This window comes from Perognathus longimembris, chromosome 3 (assembly GCF_023159225.1).
Source record: "Perognathus longimembris pacificus isolate PPM17 chromosome 3, ASM2315922v1, whole genome shotgun sequence".
Lineage (NCBI taxonomy): Eukaryota > Metazoa > Chordata > Mammalia > Rodentia > Heteromyidae > Perognathus > Perognathus longimembris.
Genome location: NC_063163.1, coordinates 52738038 through 52757863, shown reverse-complemented (window position 1 = coordinate 52757863; position 19826 = coordinate 52738038). Strand labels below are relative to the sequence as shown.

General features: G+C 40.6%; 1 protein-coding gene across 3 annotated transcripts in view; it reads right to left on the bottom strand.

Moving 5' to 3' along the window:
• Stard13 (StAR related lipid transfer domain containing 13) overlaps positions 1–19826 on the bottom strand; it is a 237366-nt gene that overhangs the window by 96393 nt on the left and 121147 nt on the right. Inside the window, exon 1 of one of the 3 annotated variants that reach the window (XM_048341523.1) lies at positions 12043–14121. The exons of the other annotated variants lie outside the window; for them this stretch is intronic. The gene's annotated coding sequence lies outside the window, so the exon portion shown is untranslated. Of the gene's footprint in view, positions 1–12042; positions 14122–19826 lie in introns of those variants that run through there. 3 annotated transcript variants of the gene reach the window in all.

Below are 19826 nucleotides of genomic sequence, written 5' to 3'. Positions count from 1 at the left end.
ACCAGCAAAAAGTTAGACTGGATGTATGGCTTAAATGGTAGAACACTAGTTATGAACAAGAAAGCCAAGAGAGCAGGAGGCTCAGAGTTCAGACCCGGGTACTGGCAAAACAAAACAAAACTAAGCCTGATCAAAAGAAAGAAAAGTAAAGATTTTTCAAGTGTTTTTGAAAGAAGGCAGTGCATAAGTGATAAGTCAAAAATTTGCTCGTATGATTTATCTATATATCCATAACCGCCATCCACTAAATATATATTTAATACTGCACCAGGACAAGGAGTGGAAAAAGAAGTAATCTGTATGGGTGGGCTTTTCAAACTCTGATGAAAGTGAGGAATGCTATGGATAAAAAGGAAGGGAGGCTAGGGGCTAGAAGCTCCCTCCTGTAATCAGGAGGCTGAAACCTGAGGATTGTGACTCAAAGTTAGGAAAGTCCTCGAGACTCTTATCTTCAATTAACCAGTACTGAAACTGTGGCTGAAGTGGTAGAGAGCTAGCTTTGAGAGGAAAAAAAAAAAAAAAAGCTCAGGGGGCAGTATTTAGGTCCTGAGTTCAAGCTTCCAGTACAAAGGAGGCAGAGATTGGGTGGATCCAAGTTCAAGTCCATTTTGAATAAAATGTTCAGAGTACCCTTATCTCAACCAATGAAAAGGATGGTGCAGTGGTACACAGCTGTCATCCCAGCTCCAGTGACAAAGAGGATTGAAGCCAAAGCCATCCTGGGCAGAAAGTGAGAATTCAAATTGCAGTACTGCCAAATAAAGTCACTGCTTAAAATGCTAACTTTGGAGGCAGGAGAGAAAGGATCACTAGAATAAACAAGGAGGTTTATTGGGTCATCTGTACTATTAATTAAATTTATCTATCTCCCAGCTAAGTCCTATGCAGCTCTGTGGTGATTATCAAGGCTGTCCGGTTTTCAAATGGCATTGGTAACTAAGTACAATAGGATTATGTTTTTTTCTTCTTCTTAGAGCTGAAGCAAAAAAAGTTCCTTCAAGCCAAGATTTCTGTGGGGTTTTTTTCCTATTAGTAACGGGTCCAAATCATCCTAGAGACCTCAAGAATTGTTCAAGCTTATTTTCACGTATCCAGGGATAAAAACAGAAAGAATTTTTGCTAAGCAGAAGGAATTGCTCAGAAACATAGCAAGGCTCTTGCAACCTCAGTCTGGATTTATTGTGAGTGGATTCAACACAGAAGAAAGTGAGAGGAGTAGAAATTAGCCCACAGGGCCTAATACCACATTTTTATTTAATGATGTTTGAATCATAAATATTCTTCTCTTTGAAAAGCAGATGATTTTCTTAAAATCGTGCATTAATGAAGCTTTATGAATAAACTTTACTTTAAATGTAGAAAAAAATGGCAAAGATCTCATTTTAGAAGTATTCTATTAAATTCACTTGACTATGGGGTAAGCTTTTTCACTTTCAAGTAAGTATTTTTGAGGGAATCTTTTAAAACCAGATTTACCTATCTTGTAAACATTGATCCTCTTTTGTTAAGAACAGCTAAACAAAGTTAATCAGTACTGGATTCAAGTTTGAAAGCAGGTTTACACTTAAATGTCGTATTTTAAGGTATTTAGCTCAGAAGGACATTGATTTAAATAGACGGGCTATCCATCTGTCGTGTTTGTTAACAAGGAACTTTGTAGTGCTGTGACGGATGTGTTGTTAGTGTCAGGCAGAAAGAAGCAGAGCAGATTCAAAATAGTAAAGAATGACAATGAAAAGAAACACATGGTTCTCCTACCCCAAACACAGCTCCTTTGAAGGCCATGAAAATGGCTCGTTTCAAAGATCAGATATGAACAATAAACTGCTTCCTAAGAAGGAGATTATATATGTTGTTTGTCAGTGTGAAAAACGGTCACGGCTACCACAGAGACTTGAATTCATATTTTTCTGGGGTGACCATCCCCTCTGTATAAACATATAAAAGCACCCTTATGTTATGTGAACTGTGATCTTACATATACTTCAAAGAAAGTTTTTTTTAACTCAGATTTTTCCCATGCTGCTCTACTTCTTGTGCAAGATCTTCGAAGAGACCCACGTAAGCTGTATTTATTTATTGTCCTTTGTTCATCCGTTTTGACTGGAAGAGAACATTATCTGGACATAATCATCTCCAATGAGAATAAATGGTGACTACAGAGATTATTTAAATCGATGACTAACAATTAAAATGCTTCATTTGGCCACTGTGTTCTATACAGCAATTTGATTTTATTGCATTATTCTTATGCAACGTAGGTTTTTCCCCCATGAAGGAACACTCTTTTAGTAACCTCTGGTTTCATCCTGGCAGACTTAGCCACACTCTCTGAAACTCAGCTGTTGAAATTTTGAGACAGCTAAGACGCAGTGTGAACATCTCCAGACGACTTCATCCAAGTTCCCGGAGACTTTGTTTTTCTCTCTGGCACAACTGTGTAACTCATAGAATCATTACTAGCATTCACTGAATGGTCGGGAAGCCTGCCTGGTGTCCCAGCCACCTGGAGTGGACAAATATTTTCCTATGTGAAGGATCCCATAGCAACCAGATCTGTAACAGACACACAGACCAGCCATCCTAGTGCTGGCTAGTGTTGCCAGACAGCAGCCACTAGTAGCCACAGAAGTGGTATTGTGAAAGAGAAACACACACACACACACACACACAGAGCGAGAGACAGAGAGAGACAGAGAGAGGGAGGGAGAGAGACAGAGAGACAGAGAGACAGAGAAACAGAGAGACAGAGACAGGGAGAGAGACAGAGACATTGACAAGGAGAGAGACAGAGACAGAGATAGCGAGACTGACAGAGACAGAGAGAATACTGAAGCTTGAACTCAGGACCTCACATTCTACTTAGCTTTACTTGCTCAAGGTTGGTGCTTTATGACTTGAGCCACACCTCCACTTTGGGCTTTTTTGATGGTCAATTGGAGATAAAAGTCTCATGGACTTTCCTGCCTAGGCTGACTTCAAACCTTTATCTTCCAATGTCAGCCTCCTGAGTAGTACACATGTGTAACACCAGGGCCTGGCTCCATTGCTTACTTTTAGCCAAACTAACCCTGAAAAATGGAGAAATGACTTCAAAAGATTACTGTAGCAAAGTCCTGGGGAGAAAATATTACCAGCAGAGAGTAGTCCTTGGGAAAGAGACACAAATAGCATTTCCTTATACCCAATACCAGCTCTTCTAACAAGGTAAGAATGATAAGAAAATATTTAGACTAGACCAAAAGTCAGCTGAACTAATTTAAATTTTTTGGGAACATGACTTGAGATCTGGATCTATACACCTGTTGAAAACCTTTGGCCTTTGTAACTTGAGATATTAGTGACCATGGGACATAGCTATAACTTAAAGTACATAAAGGTAGATATATTAGGAATACTGCTAGAGGTCCCCCATCTACGGGGGATGTGCTCCAGGACTTTCCATGGGTCCTTGAGCCCATACAACACCACATCCACTGATCTGATGACAGAGATGGTTGCCAAGGTACTAAAGGGTAGGTCACATATACAGTGTGGGTATGTTTGAAAAGGACTCATTCATAGCACACATGGGACAGGGCTTGACATGAGATTCCTTTATGCTGCTCTCTGAGGTGTGCAAGTTAACACAAATTGTTTATTTCGGGAGTGTTACGTTAAATATTTCCTGGCCATTGTTGAACATGGGTAACTGAAAACATGGAAAATAAAAGCTTGGGCAAAGAGGAGTCTTGTATATTTACAAAAAGGGGTAGTCATTGTACTGACCAGTGCATAGAAGTGGACATCTTGGGGAGTCATTACATATGGTATATTTTTACCTCTTACCACCACAGGACAAGTGTTGTCTTTGAACTGAGTGCTTGAATAAACTGCAAGGCTGCTATAAAAATTATTGTATCCCAATGCACTTCGCATGACAGACCATGATTCTGAAAAAATTGGACTTTCAGGATTAGCCTAATAAAACTTGCTGAAAGTGGGGTATTTTCAGAGTTCATACTTCAAATCCAAGTAGGAGACAAACTTTGTGTATTATAAAATGCCCTCTTTCTTCTCCAGTCAGTAAGTCCTTTCTACCTTGCTGTGTGCTCTGTTTTCAGCATGGTAAAATGTTGTTCACACAATGCCTACATGTGTTTGACCAGAAGATAAATTGGCCTCTCTTTTCTAAGCACATTGTTCATCAAACTGTGCCAATAATATAAGCACAGTCTATGTATGTATGTTGCTCATTGTCTGCCTTTCTTACCAGCATATAGGCTCCACAGGGGCAGGGAACTTTCTCTTCCTCCTTGGTTTATTCTTGTATCTCAGTAGACTAGAATTGAGCCTGATGCATACCTTTAACATTGGTTAACATTAACCTGTTAACATTTGTTGAGTGAAGGGATTGATGGTGTATTACAATGGGCCTATACATGTTATTATTGCTTCCTCTCTGAGTCACTTTTAGACGTTTTCAAATAAGAAATGGAATGGGGTGCATGCCCATCATCTCAGCTACTGTAGAGGTGAGGCAGGGAGAATCACAAGTTTGAAGCTAGCCCAGGCAGTTACCAAGGTGACTTATTAAATAATATCCCCAATCCTTCCAATCATCCCATCTCCATCTCTGCTTCCAGGCGGAATCCAACACAATGGTCTTTCTCTGCATAGTCACATGGTGGCCCACTCACTTATTTTTATTTATTTATTTTTTTGCCAGTCCTGGGGCTTGGACTCAGGGCCTGAGCACTGTCCCTGGCTTCTTTTTGCTCAAGGCTAGCACTCTGCCACTTGAGCCACAGCGCCACTTCTGGCCATTTTCTGTATATGTGGTGCTGTGGAATCGAACCCAGGGCCTCATGTATATGAGGCAGGCACTCTTGCCACTAGGCCATATCCCCAGCCCCCACTCACTTATTTTTAAGCAAATCATGACACTTGAGAGTCTTGAGCTTTCAGATATACACCCTGTGGCCTTGAGTATCTACTTCCTCCTTTGCCTTCTACTGAAATCTGTTCATGGTGCTGGGCCACACTTTACATCATTTGAGAAACTTCCTTGTTCTCCCAGTTAGGTTCAAACCTGCGCTTTGCAGTGCATTGCCTTAAAGTTTCAATCAGCACAAGAGTCCTTCTCCTTTGAATCTCTCCATGTCTGTCCCCAATATGGATCTAAGCATCCTTGAGAAGGCATTTACATCTGTTTTCCTTTTCAACACCTACTTGCTCAATACCTATTTGTTGAAGTGAAATACACAGTGTCACTAGGTGTGGGCTTTAGATAAGAGAAGACAAACAGATTCACTCTAGAAGCAATAGACCATCATCAAATAAATGACTATTGAAGAAACTGGTAAGAAAAAAATAGATTGTATTTAAGCAATCACAGGACACTAACAGCCAACTCTGAAGACACAGGTATGATCTCTGGGCTGAACTGCTTGGCATAGAAGGATCAGTTCATTTTGGAGTCTGATCCTTGGTTAAAGATAAGCTGCTTTTATTTAAACTGAACCCCCACTGTCGTACTGTTGTTTAACTATTTTGTGGCTTTATTCAAGTACTTGCAAGGCCCAAAGAATACCAGGCAGGATAGCTCAGTGTTAGATAAGTGTTCTTTATGGAGTACTTTATGGTTAATTCAAGAAATTGCACCTTAGCTGCTTGTTGAGTTTCTCCTCACCCCTACCCCCAATTTCCTCAGAAAGGGGCTCAGATAGTCACTAGCCGGGCCCAGTACCAGTGGCCCAGGGCACAGAATATTAAGCAAGTGTAGAAAGAACAATGGCTCTTAGGAGATTTGTTCTAAACCATTGTTTTCTCGTGGGGAGTAGAGAAGCAATAATTCCAAGAAGCTTTTATAACAATATCTGTCGAAGCAGACTTGAGTTTGAATTCCAGGACTCATGAGTGACAAATTCAGACAGGATTTTCGTGCCCTAAGCTGGATGCATAATAAACAAGTCTTTCAGGGAGTCCTAAACAGAGGCTGAAAGATAACCGCACCCCTCTGCCCCAACCACATTCCTGCCCGTCTGGATTGTTAACTGACCTCAGGTCTTTCTTGCGACAGGGGATTGCAAGTCCTTCAGCCAGCATCTTGCTCTTGTTCACTTCTAGCACCCAGAACTGGCTCTGCTTAGTCCAAGTCAGATAAGTGATCAGCTTACAAGGCCTTTCTCTGCCTATCATTGTGCATGTGGCATGGCATAGCTAGCATGTCACCCTGCAGAAGTGTCCAGTTAGTCTCCCACAAAGCATCTGAGAACTGATAAGGCTGGAAGCAATTTTCCCAACTGTTAAGACTTTCTTTTCCTATGAAGTTAATCTCCCAGGACTTCGCCTTCTTCTGCCTCATATCCATAAACTGTCTGCACTGACAGTGCGTGAACATCTAGTTGCAGTCCATTTGGGAATTTATTTACCTACCTATCATTTGCTTGTATTCACTTTTGAAGTGGAGAGAGAGGACTTAATAATCTTACTTTATTTTTAAAAATAATAATGGAGTTCAAACTCAGGGCTTCATGCTTGCTAGAAAAACACTCTAGGCAACCACTTGAGCCATGCCCTCAGTCCTTTTTGCTTGAGTGTTTTTCAGATATGATCTCAAACTTTTGTATGAGACTGACTGGCCTACTACCTTCCTAGATCTATCTCTTAAGTAGCTGGGATTCTAGGTGTGTATTACCCAGCCCAGCCTTTGCCTCTCTTATTCTGAGGGGCAATAAACACACTGATAAACATGATCATCTAGGAACAAGGGAGATCCTCCTAAGGAAATGTGCTTTTGCTCTGGCTACCTTCTGGGGAACTTCAGGGAGAGGCACTATTAGTGGGGAGACGTTATAAGCCTCATCCAAGAATCTTAAGCAGAGAGTCCCTCTTGTTAAATACATCTACAGTGGATGGTAGACAGAACCCAATTTAGTCCTATATTCAGCTGACTACACAGCTGTGATCTGGCAGGAGATTATTTCCAATATTCTTGTGGTTCTTCCTGATATAACATGCAGAAACCATTATGATAAAATGGCTCTACCTCTGCCAGCTCTCCCATGTAAAAAGAGATTAACTTAGAGATTATAAAAAGCTTCCATCATTTACATAGTTTTCTCCACAGTCATTTAACAAGTAGGTTCAAGTTTTCCTCTTTTTAGCTATTTTTCATCTCAATTCAAGAGAAACTTTTAAATCATCTGGAATTTCCATCTCTTATTGACAGTGCATTTTGTTGAATGAAAATGGATGAGACAAGGTTTGGGGGCCCTCCTTGATGATAAGATTATTATTCTGTTAGAGGTCTCAAATTTTGACCTCAAGGTTAATATTCAACATTTTCTAAATTACACAAAAGAATAGCTGCAAAATTAGTAGTCTGGACAGAAATTGTTAAACTTGTTTGCTTCAAGCATCTCCCTTGGTGCTAAGTTAATTATCTAGAGAAGATGGTCCTTAGGCCAAAACAGTTAATATTTAACCAATCATGCCAATTTTGGACTATTAGAGATTGTGTCTGAATTATAAAAGTCATATTAGTTACTTAGTGCCCCTTTTTCATTATTTTTTAAATAAATAAAATGAATACTATATAAATTAAATTCTATATCATATATAGCATAAAATGAACTATAATTAAATACTAAAAATTCATTTTATTTGTTTAAAAGATGTGAAATATTTTTCTCCATAAAACTTTGTCTACTTTAATTTGAACTGTTTCCGTAGGATAATTTCCTGGGAGTGAAATTGCTAGATCAGAGGTTTCTTCATAAATACTGGAAGATCATTTTTTTTCCAAAAAGATAAGCAAAAGTTTTTTTTAAATACCTGGCCCATAGATGTATCAATGTTCTCTCCAAAAAAAATCATAATTGGGTTATAGTTTTCATTTTTAGTCATCTAAGTGTGAATAGCAGGACTGAGTTAGAATTAGTAGTTTCTCTGTTTATATAATAGTGATCCAATCATTTTCTGTTCTTGAAATCTTAGAAATGGTCTACGTGTTATTATAACATACACAAATGGGTACCTGGACTGTATCTCAAAAGGTGTGTAATGGTAATATACCATAAGAAATTGGTATGGAAAGACTGACTTCATTCAGCAAATATTTCTTGGCCATCAATCTGTTATGAGAAGCTATGGTAAATGCTGAGGAATCAATGGAACACACCTTCCTTGTCTCTGAGGAGCCTAGGAAGTGAGGATATTGTGTGAATAAAGAACAGACTAGAACAAGGTGAGGACTTATATAATGTTTACACTAAGGGAACCATGAATAAATTAGGGTGTAAGACTATTCCTATGGAGGGACAGACTCTTGAGAAGCATTCAAAGACTAGAAATATTTCGCTACCTTTGGCATGTGAGGAGGTAGAAGATGTAGTAGGGAATATATTTATTAGATCCAGGACTGAAATGAGCACAGTATAGAGGTATGAAATCATGTGGTGTAATAGTGAGCGTTGATTGCTGGATGGGGGTGGAAAGACATGAGTGACCAACTTCCAGAAAGGGAAGGGCCTCAAAAGGAAGACATCCTTAAGCCAGGCACTGGTGGCTCATGCTTGCAATACTACTTACTCAGGAGGCTGAGATCTGAGTATTGAGGTTCAAAGCTAGCCTGGGAACACAAAAAAAATCTTAGACTCTTATTTCCAAATTATTCCCCAAAAAGCTGGAAATGGAGATGTGGCTTAAGTGGTAGAATGCTAGCCTTGAGCAAAAAGTTAGGCAAGAGTTCAGGCCCTGAGTTCAAGCCCCAGTACCAGAACTTGTGTGTATGTATACACATACATACACACACACACACACACACACACACACACACACACAGATACACATAAACATAAAGATATCTTTTAGGAGATTAGAAAAGGGTTAAGAGAAACCTTTGACTGATGGGAGGGATTTATTAAGACAATGGAAGGAAGGAAGGAAGAAAGGAAGAAAGGAAGGAAGGAAGGAACCAGAAAGAAAGATGTACAAATTCTATTGGTGGCTTTAAATGTTTTTAAGCATTCTCATGTATATGATATCATTTAAACTCATAAACATCTGGTGTGTTGAGGCATACAGTCTTCTCCCCAAGAATAAGCATTGTCCCAGTGTGTGCAGTTGAATGTGTGAGTGTGTGTGTGGTGTGTGTGTGTGGGGGGGGGATGGGTAATTTCCCTCATTCCTACTCTTCATAGTCTCAGAGGCTGCCTCTATTTGCCCTCTATAGCTATGGGTGTCATAGTTCTGTGGGTGTGGGCAGTAGACTGAGGAGATCTGACTTCATACCTTCTACTTTTCACTCTTAATAATTTATATACTCTCACTTTATTATAATATTTTAAGAAGGTTATATATTAAGTGTTTTAGATGATACTTATAAAATATATACCATTGTATATCATTATATAGCATACATATTACATTGTATATAATGGAAGAAAATATTTAGCATCTTAATTCATCCTATTACCCATTTTCGTTATGTTAGAAAGTTAAAATGCCACTAAATCAAAGCAGCACTTAACACCAATTTTAACCCAATTTCTAATGCTTCACCTGTTTGAGGAAATGACTAGACTTCACAAGGTTAAGAGTTGTGGTGAGAAAATAAAGCAATAATTCTACATGAAGAAAAAAGAGCTGGCTCAGGTACTGGGTGCCAGTGGCTCATGCCTTTAATCCTAGCTACTAAGGAGGCTGAGATCTGAGTATCGTGGTTCACAACAAACTCAGACAGGAAAGTCTGGTGAGACTTATCTCTAGTCAAAACTCAGAAGTGGAGCTGTGGCTCAAGTGGTAGAGGGCTAGCCTGAACAAACAAAACCCTTAGGGACAACATCCAGGTCCTGAGTTCATGCCGCAGGACTGGCATACACACACACACACACACACACACACAGCATAGACAATTACACAATCAACTACTACACACCATGAAAGAATTTTTTCAATGGTTTAGAGGTACATCATTTTCCTTAGCTGTTTTGTGTGTGTCATGTAGAAGTTTACCCTAATGAAACAGGTAATTTCTTAAATAGTCTATGTACTAAAAACTAATAATAACACAAGACAGGTTAGACAGGTTATAAATACCTTTCTGAAATGTTTCTGAGAAAGAGAGATTGTTAGAATTATTCATTCTCTTTGTAAGCAGTGGGGGAGATTTATTGAAAGGCTAGTTGTCTTCTTCAAGTTTACTAAGTTAGGCCGTATAAGGCGAGGGTTGAAATCCTGAGCTTCTAACTTGACTTTGGTCCCTGCAATAAATTTAAAATGTCTCCATAAGGTTTGACATGGGTATTGTCAGAGGCTCACCAATATTATTTCATACATTAGAAAAAAAAAAACAGAACCGAATGTGATGTGTCAGCTTCAGTTAGCACATGCGAGATTATCTCTCAGAATATACTGACTGGCGTAGATACAATTCCCCTTTCATACAAACAACAGCATATTTCAGTATTTCACCAAGAAAATCCTGGCTTTGTCTTTTCCACAACTGCCTAGGTTACAGGGAGTCCTCTGTCTACTGGTATTTTCTTCCTGTCATTTTTCAAAACTGCAGGAAACAGGTTATAAGGCAGAAAAGACAGGCAGACCACACCTTCAACTTTCAGTTTCTGATTCCCCCAATAAGAAAAGACAGATGTGGCATTCATTATGAAATGTGTGGAAAGCGCTCTGTTGAAACCATAATGCTGTCAAGAACGGCACAATCTCACTCCAGGTGCTAAGGACAGTAATGAGAGCAGAATGTCAGAGGAACAGAAATAGGTCAGTATCTCCCCTTCTCTTCGCTCCCCCCCAAACACACGTAGCTGTCCCCACCAGCCTTCACTGCTCCTGCACCATGGAAATGAAATCAATCAGCAAGGATTTCTGTAGAATGCACAAAACAGTTGTCTTCGAGACTCTGGCAGAAGATAAATGGTTGCAGACATTGGACTCTGGCCATTTTCCCACACATGCTACAGCGCACTGACATCCATATTGGGCCATAACATTGAGTGGTTTCTGCTTCGGCCAGCTTTCAGCAAGAAGTTCCACTTCTGGTTTGGACTAGACAGGCTGTTCAGGCCAAGGCTAATCAAGTCCCTTTGTTGCCTGTGTAAATTGTAAGAGAACAGCCCTTTTCCGGTAAAGGGATGTCTGTGATTTCTCCCCCCTCTCCCCTCAAGGGAAACTTTTTGCTATTGGTCATAGAATCACATCATTCTTGCTGCCATTTCTCCACTTGCAATTTGACAAATCTCAGTTTCACCACACATCCCACTTCTGATATTAAAACTATGAGGATGTAACAGACAATGTGTACAATGTACACACAGCACTAGAAGTTCATTTTTTTTCTGGGAGTGAGAGGAGAAACAAATCTTGTGGAAAAAATATTAAACATAAATAGCAGCAGGAATGTTTCATCGATTAACTCTGAAAGAGGGATATGGACTTTAGAGAAGAAACTACTGGAAGATCCAGAAACATATTTCTTTAATTTTTTTTAAAAGATCTCTGTCAACACCAATAACATTATTTGGAAGCTCCATAGGAAGCATAAGTAAGATTCATGGCAATTAAACAACTTGTTTTATGAGATGAAGCAACCTAAAACAATATTTTCTGCCAGATTTGTAAATTTTAAAGGTGGATCACTTTATTTAAACTAAATTGTCTTTGAGGAAAGAAAAATAAAACTAATTTTGCCCATAGGGTCCAAGGAAACAAAAAAGAAGAAAAGAAGGACGGATAGAAAGGAGAAAGGTAGAAAGGAAGTCTTTATCTGTACCTCTAATCTGAAATAAAGTAGTCTCTCTGAGATGAAAGAAAAGCAAAATAAACCTTACTGTAACTTTCTAATGCATTGAAAGTAAATAATGAAAATGACAATCACTGCCTTTACATTCTGAATCATTTTCCCCTTACAAGAATGTTCTTCTAAATCTCAACTTCACCACAAAGAAAACTTCATACATCTACAACAAAGCGCACGGCCCAAATAGGAATAAGTGCCATCTCTCCCACCACCACCTCTCCTTCTCTGAAACACAAACTTACTTTGTTTTAAAATGTCCTTAGGCTGTGCTGTCCCTTTGAAACAAAACCACTGTCTTCTTTACTTCATGTTCTGCCTTCTTGAAAACTGCTCCTCAGAACCTGACAGATGGTACATCTGTCAACTGAGTGTTTCCTCTTCGTTATCTCTGCCAGCTAATATTTTCCCTGTGCTTAGCTGTTGTCTGAGAGACTGGTCCACATCACTCTAGCCTGATCAATGGTTGTGCCTGGTTTGAGGTTGGTTTTTGGCTCCGCCTCCACATCTCTAAGAGGAAAAAAAAAAAGGAAAACTCACAGCTGGATTTCCTATAAATCCTCTCTTTTAAAACTGGCTTCGTAGCTCTGGCACATACCAGAGGCAAACTGCTGCCAGTCTATCACAGTCCAAGAGGGGCGCTCCTTGTGTTCAGTTCTCCGCCACTGGTGTCAGGCTTGTGTCTTCACCCCACAAGTCTTGTTTAAGCAGCTCAATACTACATGGGAAGGGAGGACCTGCTTAAAACCAGACTTACATGTTGCCATGCCTACTAAGAGTCATGCCCATGATGGAAACACACACACACATACACACCCCACATACATCACAACTGAATAATTTGTAACATGTTCATTTTGTGCAAAGTAATTCCAAAGGGAAAGGAGAAAAGGGAGAAATGCTTTTTTTAAGGCATTGCAATACTGGTGCACATATGACTTTCTATCCTAAATTCAAATCATTATTCATATTCAGATGACTTTACATCCTTATGCAACAGGATATGCTGGTGTTTATAGTTATCACTGGCCTTGTTGAATCACGTGAATGTGTGAGATGCCACGTGAGATGCATGTCAGGTTCTTAAATTTCCTGAAGGAAGACTGTACTGCTGGGTTAACTGCTACCAGGTGGAGTTGAACATGTGACTAGGTAACACTCTATCTGCTCTGTGAATCTGGACAAAGGACACTTTCTACACTTTCCTATTCTGCACAAATCAGCAACAGTCAAATCTTATCCACTAGTGAGGGGCTATGCATTTTGTAAGAACAGCCTATGTGAATATTACTAAGCCAAGGAGAGAGATTTTAATTCTGTACTAGATATCTCAATGAGCAGATCTGCCTTTAAGCCTTAAATTTTATTTCATAGCATCCTGGAACACGAAAGGGACATAGTAAGCCCTTGGGGTCACACAGGTGATTGAAAGATAAACATGGTAAAGCACTTTGTTGTTACAATTCAAACATTTATATTCTTTCTCAACAACAGAGAGAATATCAAATCAGTATAAATATTTAAGCTTGCAGAGGATGGGACCAAGCTAAACACCACAGGCTGTGATAAGGGGATTTGAAGATACATGGAGAGTGGGAATAATGTCCAGAGTACAAAGCACTTGCTAAGGAGGCAGTATGTGGGCTTTGAATATTTGAACTCTATGGGGAGAGGATATGTATAGTGGTCAGAAGGGAAACTTTTTGTTTCTTTAATTCTCCTTCATCTGCCTCACTCCATAAAGCCTTGGAGCTTGCATCTTCCATTAATCTGTGATCCCTTAGAGACACCCAGTTGGTGTCTGTGAAATTAGTGAATGAGTGATCTAGATATTATAGAACAGAAGAGCCACTGGCTGGAAGGGAGGGAGTAGAGATCACCATGAGCAACCTCAGCTTGAAACTTGAAAGTCAGCTACCTCATTTGTGTACCCTAGCAAATTCTTCAAAGATGAGAAGGTTGGGATTTGCAGGGAGTCTTTGTGGGTCGTGGGTAAATAGGAGGAGAGACTTTGTTCCAGGATGCCTGAAGATCCTGCTTTCTTCACTCAGCTCCAGGCCCCGCCCCTTCCCCACTTCCTCCCATGTGAAAGTCATCCAGCCCACAATGAGCTGAGTCAAGAACCAGGATGTTTGTAAACATCTCTTCAACAAAAAGTATTTGAATTCTTAGGGCAAATTCCCCAAATGATGTTACAAGTCCCTGCGTGCTGTGGGCTCCCCAAATCATGAGTCTCTGCCACGTGGGGTTGGGGAGCTGAGGAGCTGGTACTTGGGACTAAGGCAAAGTCCATGGTAGGGGCCAAAAGAGCTCTTAATCTATGCGGTTCCAGGAGACAGTGACAAATTGATCTACTTCCATAATTATATACTCAACAACCGGGTAGGATTCATACTACCTGGTCTCTGGAACTGCTGTTTCACAGATTGTGTCCCTTCAGACAGTGAGATATCTCTCCTTTTTTTCTTTTTCTTCCTTCTTTACTTTGCTGTCTTTCTTCCATCTATTTCTTTCATCTTCTCTTCCTTTATTCTTTCTTTCTCTCCTCTTCTTTCTATCTTCCTTCCTTCCTTCTCCCTCCCTCCCCCCCTCTCTCTTTCTATTTATCTAGCTCTCATTCTTTCATTCATTCTTTTTGTTTGTTTGTTTTTTTTTGCCAGTCCTGGGGCTTGAACTCAGGGCCTGAGCACTGTTCCTGGCTTCTTTTTGCTCAAGGCTAGCACTCTGCCACTTGAGCCACAGCGCCACTTCTGGCTTTCTCTCTCTCTCTCTCTCTCTCTCTCTCTCTCTCTCTCTCTCTCTCTCTCTCTCTCTCTCTCTCTCTCTCTCTCTATATATATATATATATATATATATATATATATATATATATATATGGTGCTGAGGAATCAAACCCAGGGCTTCATGTATAGGAGATGAACACTTTACCACTAGGCCATATTCCCAGCCCCCTTCCATTCATTCTTTTCCCCTCCCTTAGCTGTTGACTAAGAGACTGGTTCACATCACTCTAGCCTGTTCAATGGTTCCTTCCTTCCTTCCCTCCTCTGTTCTTTTGTTCTAGAGCTTGAATCCAGAGCCTTACATTTGCTGGGCTGGTGCAATACTATTGAGCAACACCATGACTGCAGTCCTGTTTTTCAGTTTTTTGTTTGTTTGTTTGTTTTGGGGTAGGACCTTGTTTCCAGCCTGAGCTCATGCCTGAGCAGCAACCACCTAACTTTAGGTTTCCCATTTTTTCTTGGATGACAGACATGAGCCAGTCTGTCCCGTGTCTTTCCATATAGTCTTGTTGACTTTTCCTGCCCAGAATGGCCTGGAACCATGAGCCTTCCATCTTAGCCTTTGATGTGGCTTGGCATGACAGGCAGGTGTCAGTATATGCAGGCTGAGAAAGGGTCTTGTGAGTTTCCTGCTTGGGCTGACTTTGAGCTGTGATGCTTCTATTTTTAGTCTCTCCAGTTGTTAAGATTACAGATGTGAGCCACCAGCGATTGGTTGCAAGTGTACTTTTTCCCCTCCAGTCTGGGGACTTGAACTCTGGGCCTGGGCACTCTGAGCTTCTTTTGCTCAAGGTGAACATTCAACCACTTGAGCCATGGCACCACTTCCAGATTTTCTGAGTAATTTTGAGAGAAGAGTGTCATGGACTTTCCTGTCAGGGCTGGCTTTGAACCATGATCCTCAGATATCAGCCTCCTGAGTAGCTAGGATTCAGGCATGAGCCACTGGTACCCAGCTTCCAAGTGCACTTTTACACAATATTTTAAAAAGAAGTTTGTGCATGAAACAACATTTCATGTCGTGGATTTTTCGATTTATATAATGCCATGTTTAGTGCAGAAAAATTTTGAGACTTGGGAAGACTTTTGAGTTTGGACTTTTGTATTAAGGATGTTCGTCCTGTATAATCTAGCAGTGGAGTTGGGCACAGTGACGGGTATAAAGAGTGCAGAGTAGGTACACAAAGGAGACACTGCATGTAGATTGAGGAGTGGGAATAGGAGAATCTAGGCAGTACCTGTAGAGGCAGAGACTGTCTTTCAAGGAAGGCAAAGAGAGAGGAATCAAGGTAAACTGCATGAACCAATCTTGCATCGTTAATTGATACTCATCCTGGCAGTACTGCGGCAGAGTAAATGGGTTAATACATGTTAAAATGCTTATAGCAGAGGTTGGCCCAAAACATCCAACACATGTTATTGGCATTTTAAAAAATATTGGTGGGGGGGAGGGGGGTATGAGGGACAAGGTAACAAACAGTACAAGAAATGTATCCAATGCCTAACGTATGAAACTGTAACCTCTCAGTACATCAGTTTGATAATAAAAATTTGAAAAAGAATATTGGTGGTTATAGTAACAGTTTAAGAGTGAAACTGGATTATTTTCATTGTAGGAAACAGAATTGTCTGCAAGGACAGTTAATTGCAGCCTTTGTCTGTAGTCTAGTTAAAACAACCCAATAAACTTGGATGTCTAGGGCCCCATATCATGTGTCTGTCACTTAAGGCAAGCTATACCCCAAGTTTCACCTAGGGTGTTAGAATCTAATCAGGCATTCCAAGTTGCAGATTAAACATGGAGCTTTTACTTTAAAACTGACTATTACAGACACCGCTGTTACTGTCTCTCAGTCAAAAACTGAGTATTTAAAAAGTATAGACTGAGCCAGACATGGCCGCTTATGCCTATAATCCCAACTACTCAGGAGGTAGAGATTGGGAAGATTCCAATTCAATGCTGGCCCAATCAAAAAGTTAGCAAGATGTCATCTCAACCAGTAAACTGGACATTGTACAGTGTGCAGGTGACTCTAGATATTCAGGAGGTGTAAGAAGCAGGATCACCCTGCCAAAACAAACCCTAGATGAAAAACAACTAAAAACAAAAAGTGGGGGTGGAGGTATGGTTCAAGTATTAGAGGGCCTGCCTAGCAAGCAAGTACAAAAGACACTGAATTCAAATTTTGGTACTGTGCAAAAGTTGACAGGCTCAAATTATTTCAGTAAACATTCTATAAAAGCATTACCTGTCTGATAATCATTTCCATGTCTGAATCTCTTCAGAGATAGCTATTCTCCCCAAAACCTCATGACAAATCGTATTGATACTGACATAAGACCACATTTTGTCAAAAATTCACCTGTTAACAATTGTCTATTAACAGGTGAGGGGTGAGGAGGCATGCAGAAGACATTAGAGTCAATCCTCAGCACCAATAAATTAATAAACAAACAAGCAAATGCAATTTCAAATCAGTTCCCATACATAGTGTTCAGGCTTGAAAAGTCCCAGCTGGGCTCTTAGTCTCACATTCGTGTGTGTGTGTGTGTGTGTGTGTGTGTGTGTGCACGCACACGTGGGCACGCATCTGTGTATGCAAATACTAGGGCTTGAACTCAGGGCCTTGCTCTCATTCTTAGCTTTTTCACTCTACCATTTGAGCTATAGCTATACAGCTTCCCTTGCACCTTTTTGCTGCTGCTTAGTAGGAGCTAAGAGTATTATGGATTTGTCTTCCCCAGCTGGCTTCAAACCTTGCTCCTCAGATCTCAGCTTCCTGAGTGGCGAGATGTGAGCCAAAGGCTTCTAGTGATTTAGGTTTTAAACACTTCATCAGGGCCTTAATGTAAGAGGTTCACTTAGGGCTTGAGGTGAGTACTGAGGTTCCTAATGTGGGCTAGTGGGGGTGGGGGTGGAGTGGTTTACCACCCTCAAGCTGGCAGATCTGTTTCTCTGTTCATATACAGTAGACCTACTTCCTGGGCAGTATTGTAGAATAGATGGATAGATAAGGGAATACGTAAAGCACAAATTAAAAAAAAAATAAATGGAGTAGAAATCAATTCCTTCCTTTGGAGAAATGACAGACGGTCCAACCCTCTAGCATGCCCACAGGTTTTCAGAGTGCCTGCCTTGGGTTTTTATCCTATTTTAAGCAGAAAATAAATACCATCTTCTACTATCGAGTTGTTCTTATCACTAGCCATGGAAACACTGAACCTGCAGAGAGTTGGATGCTGAAGGGTTTGGTCGTATGTTCATCCAGGGCACAGGCAAGTGGTGGCATGTGGACGGACGCACAGGGGTCTTGCGACATGACAGGCAGGTGCAAATGTGTATGAGGAAGGCTTTGGGACTTTCCACACTATCCAGGGTCATGGAAGCTATTTTCAAGTTGCGACTCATGGGTCTTGGGTTCTCCAAATACCGCGCACACTGTGTCACAATTTTAGCAGCAAGCATTCTAGGGAATGTTTGAGGCCCAAACAGGACCACATGTACAGTGCGCTTGCAAGGGAAACTGCCACTCCTTAGCCAATGTTTCATATTCTTATACAGGGAGAACAATCTATTACACAAGCTCTACCATGATTAAATCCTTTTTCTAGGAAAAATGGTTACTTTTCTTACAAAAGTAGAAATGTTTTGAACTTCGTATTGAATGATATTTAAAACAGAAAGTTTTTTTTTGTTTGCCAGTCCTGGGCCTTGGACTCAGGGCCTGAGCACAGTCCCTGGCTTCTTCCCGCTCAAGGCTAGCACTCTACCACCTGAGCCACAGCGCCCCTTCTGGCCGTTTTCCATATATGTGGTGCTGGGGAATCGAACCGAGAGTTTCATGTGTAGGAGGCAAGTGCTCTTGCCACTAGGCCATATTCCCAGCCCTAAAACAGAAAGTTTTGTGAAACTTATTTCTGATATGTTCTCTTTTTTACTTATTAATATTTACTCATGTATTTTTGCTTGTTTCTTTAGTATTACTGGGGATTAAAGTCAGGGCTTCATTCATGCTAGGCAAACACTCTGCTACTCGAGTTATGCCTCCAGCCCTTTTGGATTTTTTTTAGTTTTGAGACAGGGTCTCATTACATTTTCCCAGGATGGCTCAAACTTGTATTCTCTTGACTCTGCCTCCCTTTAGCTGGAACTACATGTGTGTTACCAGTGTGCTTACCTGTATGTTCTTATTTTGAAGGAAAGCATGGTAATGCACTTGGCTAGTTGGATTACTGACTGATTTTCTGAGCTTCCTTTTCTTTTTTATGCATATCTTATTTTCATTTTTTTGTTTTTCTTTCCCGTGTCTTAGAAGATTACAAAAACAAAGTGAGGTAGTCTGAGGGCTCTAAACAGAACCACAGGCATAAAATGACAGCTGGGCAAGGAATTCAAATGGTAAGAACTTAATTCCACAGCAGGTGCGAAAATGTTAGCACTGTTTTTTTTTTTCCTTCTCTGCAGATGTTTCACTAAACATATAGGATTTCTATTGAAAATTCTATAAAATTCCTAAAGTTCTAGACGTCTGGCTTATATTACCTACAAAGAGACAGACAGAGATGGTGGGGGAGGGGCAAGAAGCCAACCAAGTGGTTCCAAAAACAGAGCAAACACAAGCATGTGGAAAAAGAAGGGCTGTTCACAATAGACTTGGGACATAGGATGAGAAGAAGAAAGAAGAAGATGAAGAAGAAAGAAAGAGGATGAAGAGGAGGAGAAAGAGGAGGAAGAAAAGGAGAAGAAGAGGAAAAAGAAGAGGAGGAGGAGGAGGAGGAGGAGAAGGAGGAGGAGGAGGAGGAGGAGGAGGAGGAGGAGGAGGAGGAGGAGGAGGAGGAGGAGGAGGAGGAGGAGGAGGAGGAGGAGGAGAAGAAGGAGAAGAAGAAGAAGAAGAAGAAGAAGAAGAAGCAGAAGAAGAAGAAGAAGAAGAAGAAGAAGAAGAAGAAGAAGAAGAAGAAGAAGAAGAAGAAGAAGAAGAAGAAGAAGAAGAAGAACAGATAGAGAAGATGAAGAGGAGCAGGAGGACAAAGAGGAGGAAGGGGAACGAACCTGTGTCCCACCAGCATTTCCCCCACAAATCAGGTACTCTGGAATGCTGGCTCTGCTTCTGCTGTGGAAGAATGAAACCTACTGTGGCTCTTTTGTGACTGGCGCTCTGCTCTCTCTCTCTCTCTTGAAGTTCTCTATCCAGTAGCCACCACCAGGGAGTCACCAGTGAGGAAGATTAACCTTCCTGCTGAGAGCC